Source organism: Suricata suricatta, chromosome 5, assembly GCF_006229205.1.
Source record: "Suricata suricatta isolate VVHF042 chromosome 5, meerkat_22Aug2017_6uvM2_HiC, whole genome shotgun sequence".
NCBI classification, from domain to species: Eukaryota; Metazoa; Chordata; class Mammalia; order Carnivora; family Herpestidae; genus Suricata; species Suricata suricatta.
The window spans coordinates 17,346,337-17,367,394 of record NC_043704.1 but is presented as its reverse complement, the minus strand read 5'-3'; positions in this window follow the sequence as shown (position 1 = coordinate 17,367,394).

Sequence of the window (21,058 nt, the reverse complement as noted above, 5' to 3'; positions counted from 1 at the left end):
GAACTGGTTCTTATCCATGATTTGCTGGCAAGGTAACAGGAAGCACATCCCTAACTAGGTCTGTATTCCAAGACCCTACATCTTTGCCTCTTTTGATAGATAGCAAATCTCAACTTGAAGTTGGCTTTGCAGAGGCACCTGGGTGACTCGGTTGAGCATCCAACCTTGGCTCAGGTCATGATCTCACAGTTCATGGGTTCAAGCCCTGTATTGGGCTCTGTGCTGACAGCTCAGAGCCTGGAGCTTGCTTTGAATTGTGTCTCCTTCTCTCAATGCCCCTCCCCCATGCTCGCGCGCAGTGAGCACTCTCTCTCTCTCTCTCTGTCTCTCTCAAAAACAAATAAACATTAAAAAAGAAAAGTGCGAAGTTGGCTTTGCAGATAGTGCTTAAGAAACATTTATTTTTCAACTTCAGTCATTTTGTCAATTTAGCAATTTTAATCAATTTATCAACTTATCGATTAAGCCATGCATAGTTTATCACTCTTCTTCAGATACCAAGCATTTCCAAAAATGACTTAGTTATCAACATCAGATATTCATACTGTGGAGACCCTACTTAATGGAGTGAAATTCAAACCAGGAGTTTGTATTATTTCTTATGGACAACAAAAGAAAATCTGCCTTTATTATCAATCTCTATGAAGATATGGTAATGTTTTAACTTTCAAGGACCTTCAGTTGAAAATTTAGTAGAATATTTATGGGAATAAGAAAGATGAACACCTGAACAGGCTGGAAAACGTATCGAGCATGAATGCCTAAGCTCAGAGCAAAATATTTGGCAAGAAAAAGAATGTTAATGTTAGTGTGAAATACACAGTGGATTCAGTTATTAATTCCCCCATCAAAGTTTTACTTCAAAAAACTAACAGTGCAGACTAGTTAGTGTTTCATAATGGAAAAAGAGCATACCTTAGGAACTAGTTCAGGGGGATATTTTAGTTCCTTTGCTTTGTTTCTCAATTAATCATTTGCCTATTTTGTGCACTTCCTTTCCATGGGGAAATATTCTGAATCTGATCTGTTGTTTTTTTTAGCCTATTCATTGTGTGCAAAATACTTTTGGTATTTGCAAATTTACAAAATGTTCTTAACCCCAAGAGAAAATAAATAACTTAGAGAAAAGTAAAACAAGTCCAAATCATTAAGTACATTTTTTGAAATCCCTCAAGTGTAGGAAGAATGTAGGTAGAATTGAACAACAGTCTGGCTTGGACCAGAACCTAGAGAAATCTCTGAAGACATCAAAAATGATTTCATATGAAAATTGTGGGGTTTTCTTCTTCTTCTTTGGGAATTTTTACAAAGAAAGGGATAAATTGGAGAAATGCATGAAAGAGGAAAGCTTATCAGAAATCAAATTTGGCTAGGATATTTTGGTGTACTTAGCCTTCCCCAGTTCATCAAGCTTACCATCCCGGTGATAACTCAGTTCTTTTCAAATCAATGGAAAGTTTCCATGCACGCACTGAGGGCAAATAGAAGTATAAACAAGACAATTCTCTCCTGCACAATTTTTTTAAGATGATGAAATAGCGTCAAAGAAGAAAAAATTTTTAAATGTTGTATACATTTATAATATAATCATATTATAAAGAGGATTTTCAAGATCATCTCCTAGAAGTCATATGGAGATGAAATCTGCTTTTCACCTTTTAAGTCCTTCCTATCACTCCTGGGCAGTTTTGGTCCCACATCTGTGTCAGGCTAACTTGCTTGTTGTTTATACCACAAATGTGATTTCATTGTAAACATTCCTTGATTTTAGTTTTAAAACCATGGAATGAGCGCCTTCTGCTCCCGGCAACATAGCCACATAACACATGGGGCAACAGAGCCTAGTGGCTAAGAGCATGGACTTCAGAGCCAGATGACATTGGTGCAAAGCACCAGGTCACCATTGGGAAAGTCACTCAATTTTCTAAGCCTTGGTTTCCCCATCTCCAAAATGGGAATATAAATACTTTCTAACTCACAGCATTGTGAGGATCAATGAGGCAGCAATGAAAAAACTACTGAGCATGAATGTTAGCTATGATTAACGTCTCATGTAAGTGTATCTATCACTGCATTCCGCAAGTATCTCCTGAGTGCCGATGTTGTGTCAGATACTGTTGTAGACTCGGAACCCTAACAGAGAATAAGATTGACAAGACTCCAGCCCTCAAGGAGCCTCCATTCTCATCTCAGTAAGAAAATGGGTTCAACTAGGAAGGAGTGCATCCAACACCATTTTGTATCTCCCAGGGTGCTTTGCACAAAAGAAAGAATAGGTATTTGTGAAGGAATCATGAGTGGAAGAAGGTAGACAAGCCTCGACCATCTTGCACTCCTGAGCAAATTAGATAATTATGTGGACAAACCAATGGTATCCTGCTGAGGAGATCTGGAATCTAGTGCTTTAACATTTCTTAAAAGTCAGGTCCTTGGTATTTGAAAATATAATGGATTACACAAAGTTTCCACTGCATCATGCCATGTTCTGCTCACAAGGCAGAGGAATGTGTGGCATGGAGCATACTTCTGGATTGTGGGGTTTAGCCAGGTGAGCCCAGATTACCTTGGGTTTTGTGGCCGTTCAGTCTGCATCATCTGACTGCCAGTTAGAAGGCTTGGCTTTGCTCTCAACCTCAGAGCCACAGGAGGCAAAAATGTGGCCAGAGTGACTGCCGGAGGCCCAGGAACACCTAGCTAAAGAGTTTCACTTCTTTAAGACTTGAACTACCATTAAAACACATGTTCCTTAAGGACAGTTAGTAATTTAGCCAATTTAATTTTTATTCCCTCTTGGAAAGAGAGTTGGGGAGAGAGAGGGACGCAAAACTTGAGACTATTGATTACTGAAAATGAACCGAGGGTTAAAGGGGAAGGGGGAGGGGGGAAAAGAGGAGGTGGTGATGGAGGAGGGCACTTGTGGGGAAGAGCACTGGGTGTTGTATGGAAACCAATTTGACAATAAACTATCTTAAAAAATAAATAAATAAATAAATAATAAAAATAAAAAATAAATAAAAATTTTTATTCCCTCTTAGAAGCAAATAAGAATCAGATATTTTCTCTTTTAAAAAAAAAGAACTTTAGGAATTCTTAGTATAATTATAAAAATATGTCTTGGGGAGCCTGGGTGGCTCAGTTGGTTGAGCATCCAACTCATGGTTTCAGCTCAGGGCACGATCTCACAGTTCATAAGTTTGAGCCCCAAGTTGGGCTCTGCACTGACACCATGGAGCCTCTGTCTACCTCTCTCTCTGCCCCTCTCCCAATCAGTCTCTATCTCTCTCTCTCTCAAAATAAATAAATAAACATTAATAAAAAAGAAAGATGATGTCCACATATACACATATATGTGTATATATATATGTGTGTGTGTGTGTATATATGTGTATATATATCTTGTTCATTGAAAGAAACTAAAAGCTTTAACTTTACACACATACACACATTCTTTCTAAAGAGCAAGTTTTGAGAATTGCGTAGAAACCTAGAGAGAACTTGCAGCAGCCTTGGTCTGGGAAGTTAGGAGAACTGGGTTTTAGTATTGACTGCAATTAAGTGGTCACTTGGACTGAGTGGAATCACATGTCTGAACCTCAGTTTTCACATCTGGAAAAGGGAGCACTGAGGAACTCCTTCCACCTCTGGTTTTTTTAAGTATATATTAAATAGTGATCTACCATGTGCCCATCTCTTCATACATTATTTGAAACAACTTTATATGATCGTTACATTTTACAGTGAGGAAACTAAAGCTCAGACTAACTTGTTGATTTACCTAAGGTTACTGATCCACAGGTGTGATATAAGGGTATCTCCGGACACTAAATCACATCCTCTTCCTAGCACACTACCGCTGTCTTTAATTTACTAGGATATAAAATGGCTCTGTGTTTGAGAAGAAAGAATGACCCTGATAACAAAACCTCATTGCCTAACTTGACCCTTTGCCTAAAATTGGCTCTGCTCTGTCACTTACCTGTGGGAAGTCTATGGTTTGCAACTGTGAGGTAGACAAGTTAATAGGTTGAGTCTTACCTAGAGAAGGTAGCTTGAGTTTCATTGACATTCACAGACACTCAAAAGATGTGCTCTCAAATAAAGAGGGTCTTTGTCTTCTTGCCACCTGTGCCACAGTGACCATGAAGAATCGTAATCAGAAAATAAGATGCCATATAGATCAAACCCAACCACAACAAATTCCCAGGGACTAGCAGACTTATTGGCCTGGCCAATAAATGCTTACCCAAACAGATCAGAATGCCTCTTCCAGGAATCCGAATAATAATATATAGAAAAAGCAGGCCATTTGGTGGCCATAGAGAAGCCACTGGATGCATAATGACTTCACCTTAAAGTTGGACATCCAGAGTGAAATGAATAGGCTCCTGCTTTTGAGAATCTCAGACTTGTCTTTGATCCCAAAATATTTTTTAGTTCTTGTTCCATTTTCCACAGGGACCGTTCTATTATGAACTGTGTTCTTGGGTTTCTGAGACACAATCTTCCCAAGCAATACATGGATACTGCTACATTAAACCTTTAAAAATTTTTTGGAATAGCTGACTCTAGTCTTTGCAACACAAAGAGCTAAATAAAATTCTGCACAACCATTTTGTTACACTATATACTACTAAATTTTATATGTCAAATAAGACTGAAGTTAATAGGGATTTGGCACAGGGACTGCAGAGTGCAAGGCCTGATTTATCATTGCTATATTATACTTTCTGTCACTCTTTTGGCTACTCCAACTGGCTCAGTTATAACCACTGAGAATCTTAAGAATTCAGTAGGATCTACCAAAAGGATACGTCTATACCACGACTATCAGCCCAAATATTACTTTCTTCTAAGACCAATTCCATATTCTATGGGAGTAAATTTTAAGCATTTGGTTGTAATCCATCCATACCTTCACTAGTAAGAAGCTGGATTTGAAAAAAATGTGATTAAACTATATATAGAAAGATGTGTGATGATTGTTTATGAAATAATTATAATAATATTTATGAAATATTATTTACTTATGTATAATTTATAATTAATGTTCTCACAGTAGGGTAAGCAAGCTTCTCTTTAGAGAAAGGCTTTGGCCAATAAACTTAAGCCAAACGATTTCCAACCCCTGACTTATTTGAGGCACTCAGCCTTGTGGATTTCATTTCCATCAACAATAATGAGTTCTGCATGCCTCAGAAAAGAACAAAGCACTTGGTCCTTTCCCTGAATTCTGACTTTCAGTGCACCTACTGCATCTAGCCTAACTGACGCTCACAGGAATCCTCCTTCACATATTTTAATTTAATGTTAACATTTCCTTCACTGGCTTATTAACTGCTGTCCAGCGCAGGTTAGCCAATGAACCCCAAAAGAGGTCTTCGGTTGCTCTGCAAGAGTGATGAGCAATTCTCACCCTGCACTGGAGCCAACAAAAATGTTGGGCCATTTTACAAGCAGCAGAAGTCCCAGAAGGCTACACGGTTCCATGGCATAATCTATGCAGAACAAATAATAAAAAGTTTTATGGCTCAACGAGAGCCAACCAGTCTTAGTCGTGCCCCAAGGCAGGTAAATCTGGTATGTCCTCACTCAGCCTCATGCCCTGACAATTTTAACCAAGAGTACTCAGATTTGAAGTGCCTGCTTTGCAAACATAAAAAACAGTTCTGAATTTGGCATAACAATTTGCAAGAGGTCCTGCTAAGGGCATTTATATCTAGTTGGTATCTTATCTAAGATATCAGAGAAATTGTTTCTTTGAAGTATGAAAGCTAAGTTACTTTAGTGAATGGGCTGTTTTCATATCCTTGGCAAGCCAAGAAATTTACACTCTACTCCCCGCAGGGGAAAAAATGAGGACATTTATCGATGGAAGTCCACTTGGATATAAGCCTCTGATAGCTGATTTCCATCCAATGCCAGTAGTCTTTGGAAAGCTTTTCCTATTCCCTGATAGCTTCCCTGTACATGTACACAATGACATATATACACAGGGATATTGTCAGGAAGTAGGGAAAGCTTTTCCAAGGCTACCACTTCATGATAGGCCACTTGAGATGGTTGACACTTACACCACGTGGGAGATCCTGGGTGAGGCAGCACTTACACAATAAAGTAGTGAAACGGGGATGCGGGAGGACGATCCAAGAAATTGCAGAGAAATCCTCCCACTGAGAGTGGCTTGTAACATTTACTCACTTATTGAAATTTTAAAGTTGGAATAAATTCCTTACTGTATAGATTTGCTCATGCTGAGGGCCAAAGCATGATCCTCATAACCTATGTGATATTTGGCTTTCTCAGAATGGCATGGAGGACCCAGGAGGAAATGTCTGTCTTGTCTTTTACCAAATGTTCATCACTTTGCTTTTGCATTTATATAACTATATATATAATTTATATAACTATATGTGTACATGTTAGAAATATATATTATACATATACATATGTATGTATGCATACATATATATGTGTCCATATATTATACATATATGTATAATAATGTTACAATGTAACATTTGCATTGATATATATGTATATTTAATTCTAAAACATACACATATTCTATATATACAAACATATACATTCCATATATACATATATATATTCCTAATACACATCTATAGTTTTTTCCTCTCTGAACTCTTACCCAGTAAGGTAATCATCACCCCAAATATAATTGCTTACAGATTCTGTCCAGTTTCCTAAGATTTCTTGATCTGCAAACATTAATCTGATCCAGGAAATTACACTGGCTAGATGCCTTCATGAAACATTAACCGGATTTCAAAAGAAATTCTGTTTCTTCAGGAAAAGAAAGATGTGATGTCCATGAGGTCTTTGAAAGAAGACAGAAATACTCATTCTCTCTGCAGGTAAAAAGACATATGTATCCCAAATGTTGAAGCTGTTATACTGACTCTCTCCATATTCCTAAAGCGTATAGAAATCCACCAATGGTCCAGGTATCTATAACCTGACCATTCCTCTGACAGCACGTTCTGTTTTTATCCGGCCACGTCTGTGTTCATGAGCCCAGAGGTTTTAGCTTTTTCCTAATGTCTTCAATTGGACTATTTCATGCAGGCAATCTGCCTCTTCTTTTTAATTCTAAACCTTCACTGTGAAGATTCCTATATCACAGGAAAAACATGTTTTGGCTGTGCTGAGAAACATCACCCAAAATTGAGGCTTTCCTGGTAACAATGCCTTCATATTTACACACCATCTTTCCTTTCTTGGAAAAACAACAAGAAAACATGTGCCAAGATGACTTTCATCCACCACTGAAAACACTGCCTTGCCTCATGAAAAATGCTACCTTTGAACTACTAACAGTATTTGCCACATCCCTCAGGCTTTCCCTCTAGAATGTCTTTAACGTCTGACTTAGCTCACCACAATTCAACTTGAGGTTGTAGAGATTCCAGGAGCATGTGACTATTAAAAAGTGTAGATAATTAGCTTTAAAATGTGTAAAATGTATGAAAATCAATCCATTAACTCAGCTGCATTGGTATATTCATTACTCAATAATATATATTTTTACATCTGTCTATTTTTGAGAGAGAGAGAGAGAGAGAGAGGCAGAGACAAAGCATGAGCAGGGGAGACGCAGCAAGAGAGAGGGGGAGACACAGAATCCGAAGCAGGCTCCAGGCTCTGAGCTGGCAGCACAGAGCCCAACGCGGAGCTTGAACTCACGAACCTCTAGATAATGACCTGAGCCGAAGTCAGACGCTTAACCAACTCAGCCACCCAGATGCCCATTACTCAATAATATATTAATGGACATGGTAAGTAGTCTATATTATGTTAATTACATCATCACATAGAATTATCTGCTTAACTTTTTTTTTAAGAGAGAGACAGAGTGTGATCAAGGGAGAGAGTAGAGAGAGAAGAAAAATCTTGAGCAGGTTCCACACTCAGCATGGAGCCTGACTCAGGGCTCAATCCCGCTACCTTGGGATCATGACCTGAGCCAAAATCAAGAGTCAGACACTCAACCAACTGAGCCACCCAAGCCCCCCTAGAATTACTGTTTAGAGCAGCACTGTCTGATAGAAACATAATGTAACCCACAGATGTAATTTAAATGGTTTCATTTCACATTCAAAAAATAAAAAGAAATTGAAATTTAATTTAGTAATGTATTTTGTTGAATGCAATTTATCCAAAATAGTATCATTTCAATAATAATGTGGTCAATATTTAAAAATTATTAATGAGCTGTTTTACATTCCTCTTTCTAAAATCCTTGGTGTATTTTAGGCTTGCAGCACATCTCCTTCCACACTGGCCACATTTCCAGCACTCAGTAACTCCCCTGGGTGAAGAGTGTGACTGAAGCGTGTTGAGTCTAATGGACAGGTACTGTGTGCTCACTACCAGTAATCTCAGCTTTCAGCATTTGAGTACAGGTCAGAAGGGTAAATTAGCCAGTCTCATATCCACCATGCTAGTTTCTTTAGAGACTTGAAAACTAGTGTCTATGCCGTTTAAATTGCTTTTCATTGGTGTTAGCTGCACCATGTGAAGAAAATGAAATGAGTGGTGATTGATGTACTATTTCCCTATTGCTGCTGTCACAAATTACAAACTTAGTGACTTGAAACAAACAGGAGAGCCTGACTGACTTAGTTCATAGAACATGTGACTCTTGATCTCAGGGTTGTGAGTTCAAGCCCAACGTTGGGTGTAGACATTACTTAAAAACAAAAACCAAACAAACAGAAACCCCACACATTTATTTTCTTTTAATTCAGGAAGTCAGAAGTCTAAAATGGGTTGGCAGGGCTGTGTTCCTTCTGGAAGCTCTAGGGAGGAATCCATTTCCTTGCCTTTTCCAGTTTCTAAAGGCACCTGCATTCTTTCTTTTTTTAATTTTTTCAATGTTTTTACTTATTATTGAGAGACAGAGAGAGTCAGAGCATGAGCATGGGAGGGACAGAGAGAGGGGGAGACACAGAATCCGAAGCAGACTCCAGACTCTGAACTGGAGCAGACAGCCCAACGCAGGACTCCAATTCACAAACCCACAAACTGCAAGATCATGACCTGAGTCCAAGTCCGATGCTTAACTGACTGAGCCACCCAGGCAACCCTGAAGCACCTGCATTTTTTAACTTGTCCTCTTTCTCCAGCTTCAAAACCAGCAGCCTAGCATTTTTATTTTTATTTTTATTTTTTTTCCATAATATTTTATTGTCAAATTGTTTTCCATACAACACCCAGTGCTCTTCCCCTCAAGTGCCCTCCACCATCAGCCTAGCATTTTTAAATGTCAATATCTTTGGGCACCTGGGTGCTCAGTCAGTTAAGCATCTGACTTCAGCTCAGGTCATGATCTCTCAGTTTGTGAGTTTGACTCCCACATCTTATCTGTCGGCTGACTGCTGTCAGCTCAGAGCCCATTCCCAGTTGGCACGCGTGTGCACACTCTCTCTCTCTCTCTCAAAATAAATAAATATTTTTTTAGTCTCAATATCTTTGTCTCTGTTTCTCTCCCCTTCTCTTTTTCTCTCTCTCCCTCTCAATTTGGCTTCTGTTTTCACCACATCTTCTACTCTGACTCTGATTCCTCTCTCTTAGAAGGAGACTTATGATGATATTGAGCACACCTAGAGAATCCAGCATAATCTTCCCCTATCAAAAAGGTTAATTTAATCACATCTGCAAAGTCTCTTTTGCCACATAAGATAACATAGTCACACATTCTGGGGATTAGGATGCGGATATCTTTGGCAACAATTATTCTATCTATCACAATGGAATATGTCCTACTCAGGTTTATAGGTAGAATTCTGTCACATTCAGTAACTTTTACTTACAACATAGATCAGCATGTGACAAAAAAAAAAAAAAAAGCTATGTCCTAAATGAATTACTGCTTACTTAAAGCAATTTTCATAAAAATACCAATGCAGTACAATAAATATTAAACATGTGCATTTGTTTTTATTCAGTAGGATTTGGCATTTTCTAGAAGTAATTTAAGCTGGAAGTTTGTACCTTTGGCCAGCTTCACCCAATTCAAAAGGTGCAAAAATGTCAAAAGATACAAACTTTTATTTTCAAAATAAATATGTTCTGGGAATTTAACATACAACATAATGATTATAGTTAACAATACTGAGGTGTATATTTAGAAGTTGCTAAGAGGGGCGCCTGGGTACTCAGTCGGTTGAGCGTCTGGCTTCGGCTCAGGTCATGATCTCGCGGTTCATGGGTTCGAACCCCATGTCAGGCTCTGTGCTGACAGGTAGCCCAAAGCCTGGAACCTGCTTCCGATTCTGTGTCTCCCTCTCTCTCTGACCCTCCCCTGCTCATGCTGTCTCTCTCTGTTTCTCAAAAACAAATAAAAAACAGAAAGAAAGAAAAAAAGAAGTTGCTAAGAGGGAGCTGTCAGCACAGAGCCCACTTTGGATCTTCTGTCCCCTTCTCTTTCTGCCCCTCCCCTGCACATGCTCACTCTCCCCTCTCTCTCAAAAATAAATAAACATTAAAAAAAACAGTTGCATCCTGAAATAACATCTATGGAGGCTGAGTTTTCTTGAAATGACATCTCTAAGGAGAAACTAAATGCCTAGGTGGCACTATGATTTTCTTAGCTAATCTTACTCTTTAAAATATTTTCTCTTTTCATGACATAGAAATGGATAGGGTAAAGTTTCCCAAACCAGAAGAAAGATTTAATTTATGATTCCTAAACTAAAACACCACTGTGCTGAAAAGAGAAGTGAATGATGAGTGTCCATGAAAATCGTTTCCGTGAAAACTCAGTTTCAAAAAGACACTGAATTTTATTCATGATTTATCTTCAAGAGAAAGGAAAATATAGTTATTAACCATAGAAATTAACTGGAACAGTTGTCTATTCTGTGCTTTATTCTGTATAAACACAATGTAATTATGACTTCTGTTGTAAATTTCAGTAAAGCATGATTTAATACTATAGCAAGGGTGCCATTAAAATGTGAATATTAACTTTCCAATAATTTCTAGAAATTGAAATGGAATCTGCTTGGCAATAACATGACATTTTGACACCAATGAAAATATTTTATGTAGTTATGTAAGCAATAAAAATAAATGTTTTATAAAAATTTATCCAGAAGGACTTATAACTAGGAAAAACAATCATAATTAACAAGATTTCATAAAGTACTCAGCAGCCAAAGATAACTTTGAGACCAGCTGAAGGTGATGAGGTCATTGCTGGTCCTAAGTTCATAAGATCTGACCACCTGTAGAGATTTTTTAAAAACACTTGAAAGAATTAATTTCCCAACTATGGACAGGCTCAGAGAGTCCCCTCTTTTATGTGACCTTCTATTGTGCCAAAGGAATGGAATTAAACGTACCCTTCAGCTCTTCAGACAGCTGTTCCTATGGTGCAGGAGTAAATGTGTAAACCCTACCAGGACCAGCTGGAAAAAAGACAGGAATCTACTATTTCTGAATGTATTATGGAGCCTAGAGTTTGTTTCCAGGACAAGACGTGTCCAAAGCAACCAAATTTAAGAAGAGCGTTGTGAAATTATCCAGGGGATGAGTAACCCTCTTGACAATTCGACTGGCTCTGGATACAGCTTTACTGTACCGGCCACGCTGTATTAGAGGGATTCTTTTCCACACTTTCAACTGGAGTCATTATGGCATGAAAATATTAACAATAGCAACATCAGAAGACAAAAAGCAATGTTGTCAAGTATAGATATATTTTTTCTCAATGTGAACATCACTAATCACTAAATTTCTAAAGGCTTCTGAGGAATCTTTTAAGTCAAATAATAATTATTATGATCATAGTGATAGTAAGAGCCATTTTATTAACTAAAACACGCTTATCTTTTAACTCTACCTTTAAGTATAATTTTAATAAAAATACTTAAAATAACCTTGTATGTCTAACCAAATAAGAACAACAAACAAATGTGTGTGTGTATATATGTGTGTGTGTGTGTGTGTACACACACATGTATATGTATACACATATATACATATATATGTTAAAGACATTATTTGGGGGTCACCTGGGTGCCCAGTCAGTTAAGCATCCAAGTCTTGATTTGAGCTCAGGTCATGGTCTCACGATTTGTGAATTTGAGCCCCACATCGGGCTCTGCACTGACAGTATGGAGCCTGCTTTGGATTCTCTCTCTCCTTCTTTCTCTCTTGCTCTCTCTTTCTCTCAAAATCAATAAATAAACTTTTCAAGTAAATTTTAGAAAGATTTTATTTTAAGTAATCTCTACACCCAACAGGGGCTCAGACTCACAACCCCAAGATAGACAGTTGTGGAAAATCAGATAGCTATGTCCAGATTAGGAGATTATAAGGAAAGAATTGCAGAACAGAATACGGCCTTCTGGCTTTGCTGAAGACAGCACCTGTGCTTCGCTTGTCTAGTTAATGTATATCTAGGGGTTAGGCCCTCCCTGTGCTCATAAATTCCTTAGACCGTGTTATCGCATGGAATATTTTATCCTGTCTTAACTTGTTTTTCTGCAGGTTTTCGATACATTCTTTTTGGCACGTAGCCCACTGACCTATTGCACAGTTTCCCTGACTGTGTGCTTAATAAATACATGAGCCCGAGAGCAGCTCGGGGCCACTTCCCTTAGCCTCCCTCTCACCCCTCTTGACTTGCATGGAGTCTTGAGTAATCTTTTCTGCTGTCTACTGGGGAAAGCCGAAAGCGGAACCTACAATGGATGCATGCTGTACCAAATGAGCCACTAGGTGCCCCTAAAAAAATTTTTTTTAATTTTTTTAATGTTTATTTATTTTTGAGAGACAGAAAGACAGAGTATGAGCAGGGGAAGAGCGCCCAAGTCTTGCTCTTAGAGAAAGAGACACAGAATCAGAAGCAGGCTCTGGGCTTGGAGCTGTCAGCACAGAGCCTGACGCAGGGCCCAAACTCATGAACCGCGAGAACATGACCTGAACCAAAGTTGGCCGCTTAACCGACTGAGCCATCCAGGTGCCCCTAAAACATATATTTTTAATTTGTCCTAATGTTTCTTTTAAATAGACTTTATATTTTAGAGCAGTTTTAAATTTACAGCAAAACTGACTGGAAAATAAAGAGTTCTCATGCATCTCCTACACACACACACACACACACACACAAGGTACATTTGTTACTATCAGGGAACCGACACTGACACATGATCATCACCTGAAGTCCATTGGTTACATTAAGGTTCACACCTGGTGGTGTACGTTCCAAAGGTTTTATCAAGTATATATGTGTATCACCATTATAATATCATACAGGATAATTTCACAGCCCTAAAAATCTTCTGTGCCTCACCTTCATCCTTTTCTCCTCATTAACCCCTGGCAATGACTGATCTTTTTACCGTCTCTATAGTTTTGCCTTTTCTGGAATGTCATATAATTAAAATCATACCAGATATATAACCTTTCCAGATTGGCTTCTTTCACGTATTAATACACATGTGTTTCCTCCACATCTTTTCTTGGCTTGATAGTTCAATTCTTTTTAGGGCTAAAAAATAGCCTATTGTCTGGATGTATCACCATTTTACTCATCCATTCACCTACTGAAGGACCAAATAATCTTGGTTGCTTCCAAGCTGGAGCAGTATGAACAAAGCTGCTGCAAACATTGGTGTGCAGGTTGTTGTGTAGAAAGAAGTTTTCAACTTAGTTGGGTAAATAAATACCAAGGAGTGTAATTACCGGATTGTATGGTAAGAGTCTGTTTAATTTTGTAAGAAACCACCAAACTGTCTTCCAAAGTGACTGCCATTTTGCATTTCCATCAGCAGTCTATGAGAGTGCCTATTGCTCCACATCCTCACAAGCATTTGGTGTTGTCAGTGTTTCCGATTTTGGCCATTCTACGAGGTAAATAGTTGTATCTCATGGTTGTTTTAATTTGAGATTTCCTAATGACGTATAATGTTGAACATATATGTTCAGGGGAGGGGCGGAAAGAGAAGGGGGCTCTGTGCTGACAGCTCCCTCTTAGCAACTTCTTTTTTTTTTTCTGTTTTTTATTTGTTTTTGAGAGACAGAGAGAGACAGCATGAGCAGGGGAGGGTCAGAGAGAGAGGGAGACACAGAATTCGAAGCAGGCTCCAGGCTCCGAGCTAGCTGTCAGCACAGAGCCCAACGTGGGGCTTGAACCCACAAACCATGAAATCATGACCTGAGCCTGTATAATTTCTTTGGTGAGGTGTCATTTCAGATCTTTTGCCCATTTTCTTAATCTGTTTTTTTTCTTATTGTTGAGTTCTGAGATTCTCTGTATATGTTGCATAACAGTTCTTTATCAATTGTGTCTTTTGCAAATATTTTCTCCCAATTTGTCTCATAGTGTGTTTTTGTTGTTGTTGTTTGTTTGTTTGTTTTTGTTTTTGTTTTATTTTGGAAAGAAAGCACCAGTGGGGGAGAGGTGCAGAGAGAGAGAGAGAGACAGAGTAAGTGAGAGAGAGAAAGAGAGAGAAAGAGGATCTTAAGTAGGCTTCACACTCAGCAAAGAGCCTGATCCCACAACCTTCGAATCACAAACTGAGCCAAAATCAAGAGTCAGATGCTCAACCAACTGAGCTACCCAGGCGCTCCTGTGTCAATAGTGTTTTGTAAGTCTAATGATCTACCTTGAAGGATTGATGCTTTATGAAAATTTTTTTTTTAAATTTAGAAAGAATTCTTTGGTTGTAAAAATTTAGAATTTTTAAAGATATTCTGAATATTAGCTACTTTATGCTCATGAATTATTTCACTTACTACTAGACTATGGTAGAATTAACTAAAACCCCCTACGGAGTCCCTTTATGTTAAGAGAAGACTTGTAATCGAGTCAAGATTTGTGTCAGTCTTCAAGTCATGGAAGGTTCCAGCTGCAACTTGTGGTTTCTAGTCAACACAAGCCATGGGACCCTTGGGTGGTTCAGTCAGCTGAGCATCTGACTCTTGACTTTGACTCAGATCATGATTCCAGGGTTGTGGGATCAAGCCCCACATCAGGTTCCCTGTTAAGAATGGAGCCTGCTTAAGAATCTCTCTCTCTCTCTCTCTCTCCTCTCCCCCTCCCCCCACTCACACACACACTTTCTTTCTAAAATAAAGTTTTTAAATATGCAAGCCAGGCTTAGGTGGGATAAGAACCTGCTAAATAATTCTTGCCAAAAAAAGAAGAAAGAAAGAAAGAAAGAAAGAAAGAAAGAAAGAAAGAAAGAAAGAAAGAAAGAAAGAAAGAAAGAAAGAAAGAAAGAAAGAAAAAAAGGAAGGAGGAAGGAAGGAAGGAAGGAAGGAAGGAAGGAAGGAAGGAAGGAAGGAAGGAAGAAATTATATTTTGTACTGCAAGAGGATTGGACCAAAGCCTTTTTAAGAGTGAACATATCTCTTGTTACAGTATGTTATTAAACTCTTCTGCTTCAGACTAAAGTGAATTCTCACTAGGAAGATGAAATCAAAATGCCTAAGCATTTGATCCTAATACCACCAAAACCACTAGTAATACCCTTAAAATAACAAATGTAAAACATCTCTGAAATAAGAAAGCAGTACTGTAATATAGCAGAAAATGCCAAGAATCCCTATGTATCAGTGAGGGTTTTGTCACATACCAAATCCACTCCAGTCTGGGTAAGCTAAAAGGAATTTATTACAGGATATCTAATGGGCATCATAGTCAGCGGGAGGTCTGAAGAAGATGAGCTCTGGGCTGAGCTTCAGGGAATACCTCTTAAAGCCACATTATAGAACCGAGCTTGTGGTCCTGCCAGAAGGAATTGGCTGCGGCAGCTGTTGGCCCCAGACCCAGGCCACCTATGACATCAGACACAGCATCAAAATAAAGAAGCTCTGCCCCGCCTCTCAGCACCTATGAAGCTAGAGCTCTGAGACCCCTACCACAGTCACGGCAGAAAAATCAAACTCCTCTACAACCTGGCTTCCCAGTTGAAATAACAGAGGCAATGGAAGTCAGCCTGGCTCTCAGAGTGTGCCCTCTAAAACTCATGTGATGCTTAAAACTCAGTTGGTTAAGTGTCCGGCTCTTGACACTGGCCCAGGTCATGATCTCACGGTGCATGGGTTCGAGCCCCACATCAGGCTCTCTGCTGTCAGTGAGGAGCCCTCTTCAGGTTCTCTATCTCCCTCTCTCTCTGCCCCTCCTCCACTTATGCAGGCATGCTTGCTCACTCTCTCTCTTTCTCTTTCTCAAATAAATAAATAAAATCTAAAACTCATACGTTGTAAATGATTGGTGGGGCCTAAATCATATCCAAAACTAGAGCTTCGGGGAAATCTAAAAAATGTAGGTTCGGACTCAGTATTTCAGTAAGGCATACTAGAAGATAGACGGAAAGGATATTCAGTGAGGTGATACAGCGTCCCATCCATCTTGAAAAGAGAGTAGAAAGCATGTGATTATCAAAGAAAACTGTTGAGCGATTCTAGAAGAACTCCAAGGTTAGAGGGTGTGGGCACAAGTCATCGGAAGCAACTCTGGAGCAACTACCAGGGTGGCTGATTTCATCCACTCCCACCTGGAGTGGAGACGGGACCACTGGTTGTGAATGTTGGGCCAGGCCGGCCTGAGGAGGAGGAGGGAGCGCCAGGTCCCTAAGAGAAGCGACTGCATAGCCCCAGCTGGCAGTTAAACGTCCCCTCTTCTACACTCCCTGGGGCCGACTGTGGTGTACATTCCACCTTCACGTGTAGCTAACCCAACCTCAACTACAAAGATGGGCATGAAACCTGAAGTAAACATCTAAAGTAAGCAGACACCATGAAGCATAATATACAAGCTAATGAACAAAGGAGAGGTCACCAGATTAGAATTTATACTGCAAACAAATGGAAACATTGAAAATAGTATAAGTGAAACCCTCAGAGGGATGAGAATGGCTACTACATCCATAAAACAGAAGATTAATTTTAAGAAATTAGAAGGGTGCCTGGGTGGCTCAGCTGGTTGGGCATCAGACTCTCCATCTTAGCTCAGGTCGTGAGTTCAAGCCCTATGTTGGGCTCCACACTGGATGTGAAGCCTACTTAAAACAAAACAAAACAAAACCCATATTAGAAAAGAAAAATGCTTACCAAATAAAAATCTCAATAGATAAGCTAAAAGGTAGAATATATTCAACTGAAGAGAGGATAGGCTAGTTGGAAGCCTGAATTTCCCTCAAAATGGTAGAATGGTGTAGTGGGTGCTGTGCTACCACCCAGATTCCCCTTGGGGGCCAAGGCACTAGTGCTGCCACCTGCTGGCAGCTCTCAGGCAAGTCTCTCTCCAGGAATTGCCCTTGGGAAAGAGAGCGGCTTACCCAGGGTCACATCCTTTCTCAAAGGCACACTGATCCCCTTACAGCAGTGTCTGTGGGTGTGTCTAGGAGAATTTTGAATCATTCTCCAAGTCCAGTAAACTTTTTTTTAATGTTTTATTTATTTTTGATACAGGAGAGACAGAGCATGAGAGGGGGAGGGTCAGAGAGAGAAGGAGACACAGAACCAGAAGCAGGCTCCAGGCTCTGAGCTAGCTGTCAGCACAGAGCCTGCCACGGGGCTTGAACCCACAAACGTGAGATCTGACCTGAGCCGAAGTCAGAGGCCCAACCGACTGAGCCACCCAGGCACCCCTAAACTTTTCTTTTTTAAAAAATGTTTATTTATTTTGAGAGAGAGATTGCTTCTCGGCCTTTTGGCTAAGACCAAGTGTATTTTGAGAGAGAGAGAGAGAGAGAAAGCACTCACCAGTTGGGAAGGGGAAGAGAGAGAGGGAGAGAGAGAATCCCAAGCAGGCTCCAAGCTGTCAGCTCAGAGCCCAACGTGGGGCTTGAACTCAGGAACTGTGAGACCATGACCTTTGCGGAAGTCAAGAGTCAGATGCTTAACCAACTGAGCCACCCAAGGACCCTGAGAATTTTCATCTTTCTTAAGAGAGGATATGAGGCTGACCAACAGAACACTGTGACAAACTGTATGTGTGTGTGTGCGTGTGTGCGTGTGTTTCAAAGTTTAAGGGTCAAAGAATGATAGTGAAAGAAAAAGGCATATTAAGAAAATAGAAACAAAAAGAAAGGTAGAGTTGTACTCTTCATTTCAGGCAAGTTTGAAGTGACAATAAAAAGCAGTAAGAAAGATAAAGACAGACACTTTATAGCAGACATAATTCTCAATCAAGATGCATTAATTAGGACACCTGGCTGGCTCACTTGGTAGAATGTGCAACTCTTGATCTTGGTGTTCTAAGTCTGAGCCCCACACTGGGTATAGTGATTACTTAAAAAACAAAATGTTTTTAAAAGTTATTTTTAAAAATTCATCAATCATAAATATTGCTATTGCCATAGCATTAAAAGTCAAACACCAAAACTACCAAAATATATAAGAAGTGGACAGAAGCAAAATAAATTTGCTTACATTTATTATAAACAATTAAATCGCCTCATTCAGGCCATAAAAGATCAAGTAAGATTCTAAAAGACCTAGGGGTGCCTGGATGGCTCAGTTGGTGAAACAAGGGACATCAGCTCAGGTCATGATCTCACAGCTTGTGAGTTCAAGCCCTGCATCAGGCTCTGTGCTGACAGCTCAGAGCCTGAAGCCTGCTTAAGATTCTGTGCCTCCCTCTCTCTCTACCTCTCCCACTCCCCTGCTCATGCTCTGTCTCCCTCAAAAATAAACAAACATTAAAAAAATACTTTTTAAAAAAAGATTCTTAAAGTTCTAAAGACCTAGTTAATATAGTAGATCCAAGTAATACACTGAAATCTATACTTTGAAACGAGAAAATAAACTTTTTTAAAGAGGATTTTCTTTTTTTCTTAAGTTTTATTTTAGTGTTTTATTTTTATTTTTGAGAGAGAGATACAGTGTGAGCAGGGGAGGGTCAGAGAAAGAGGAAGACACAGAATCCAAAGACAGGTCTTAGGCTCTGAGCTAACTGTCAGCACAGAGCCCAATGCAGGGCTCGAACCCACAAACAGTGAGATTATGACCTGAGCTGAAGTCGGATGCTTAACCGATTGTGCCACTCAGGCACCCCTTCAAGAGCATTTTCTAAGCATAGGACAAAAAAATCAGAAACCAAAAAAATAGAGTTAATGGTTTTTAAATATCTGCAGATCAAAGTATTGTAAACAAAACTAAAGGGAAAACAAAATGGAGGGAAATAACTACCAACCATATGTGAGACACTTTCTTTGTATAGACATTTTGTGGTTTTGCCCAGCACCCAAATCAGCACTACAATTTTGCTCTTAGGGTACCACTTTGGCTATCTGGCTGCCATGAGGCCTCACCTCAGGCCCCAAGACAAGTGGGAAGAAATCATTTCATCTACCTGGCCATAGGATCAATTCAACCATAAGAATATGACCCATTTGGGGCCAATAAGAAAGAGTGAATGATAGGACTTCAGCGCAAACAATTGAAAAAGACCCTTCCACTGAATTTGTTGGTATGAAGCTGTCAAGACGCAGTCTGGTACCAGGGGGAGAGAGAGCCTGAGGATGAAATCAAAGAAGCAGAACCAAGGGATGAATTCCATAGACACACATAGGTGCCTAAATAGATTAGATAGAAATAGCCAGAATGTCCAACTTCTTTAAATTTTTTAATGTTTATTTATTTTTGAGAGAGAGAGAAAGAGAGACAGTGTGAGCAGGGGAGGGTCAGAGAGAGAGGGAGATACAGAATCTGAAGCAGGCTCCAGGCTCCAAGCTGTCAGCACAGAGCCCGATGCGGGGCTCCGACCCATGAACTGTGAGATCATGACCTGAGCCGAAATTGGACGCCCAACTGACTGAGCCGCCCAGGCGCCCCTCAACATCTTTACATGTATTAGAATGGGGTAGAGGGCAAACAAGGTAAACAATTAGAAAAAACTATGCAAATGAGATCGTAGTTACTACTAGGTATTGTGGGTTAAGTCACATTCCTCAGAAAGATAAGCTGAAATCCTAAACTCTCCCCCACCCCGCCTCTATATACATACATGTGTCTTATTTGCAAGTAAAGTCTTTGCAGATGTAATCAAGTTAAAATGAGGTCATACTGGATTAGAGTGAGCCCTAAATCCAATGACTGGTATCCTTTTAAAGAAAGAGGTTTGGAGAAAGAAAGACAATAAAAAGTTCACTTGAAGTCGAGGGCAGAAATGCTTCAAGCCACACAATGCCAAGGATTACTGCCAACCACCCGAAGCTAGAAGAGGCAAGGAAGGATTCTTCCCTAGATCCTTCATAGGGAGCATGGCCCACCCACCACCTGGATTTCTGACTTCTGTCCTCCAGAAGTGAGGGAACACATTTCTGTTGTTTTAAGCCATTCAGTTTGTGGTCATATGTTATGGCAAACCAAGGAAATTCATACCAGATGATTACTTTCCTTAAGGAAAAGCAAAACATTGTGCAAGGACAAAAAATAAGTGATATAATACAGAGATCAGTTCCAGGGAGCATTTCTATAGACAGAATAATGCAAAAAAACCAAAAAAACAAACAAACAAACAAAACTACATAACCATATTGGGTAGATAGGGATGGGGGCCTGGCAAGTACATTTGTTTACTGGAAGCAAGGAGAATCAAATTCTTGCCTTCTATCACGTGAACTCAACAGATTATGTAAAAATTGAGAAATGAAATAATATCATTACAAGCTGGGTATGCAGAGACATGGATAAATAGCCAAAGAAACCGCTAACAGTTAAAAATGGTCACCTCCGGAGTAGGACTCATGAGAAACTGGATACTGGTACACTAGGGTGGACTGTTTTTCATAAGAAATCATGTAGAATTATCTGGCCTATTAAATGATGCATCATATCATGATATCATATCAACTTGGATGAAAATAAAACAAAATTAAGAAGGAAAAATAAGCAAAAATGAACAGACAATTCACAAAGGAAGAAATTCAAATGAAGAGCATATAGAACACATGCCTAAACCTAATTAGCAACTAGACCAATTCAATTTAAAATAAATAAATAAATAAATAAATAAGTCTAATCATATTAAATCAAATACTAAATCTGCCACCAACTAAGCACAATTCGTTTGGAG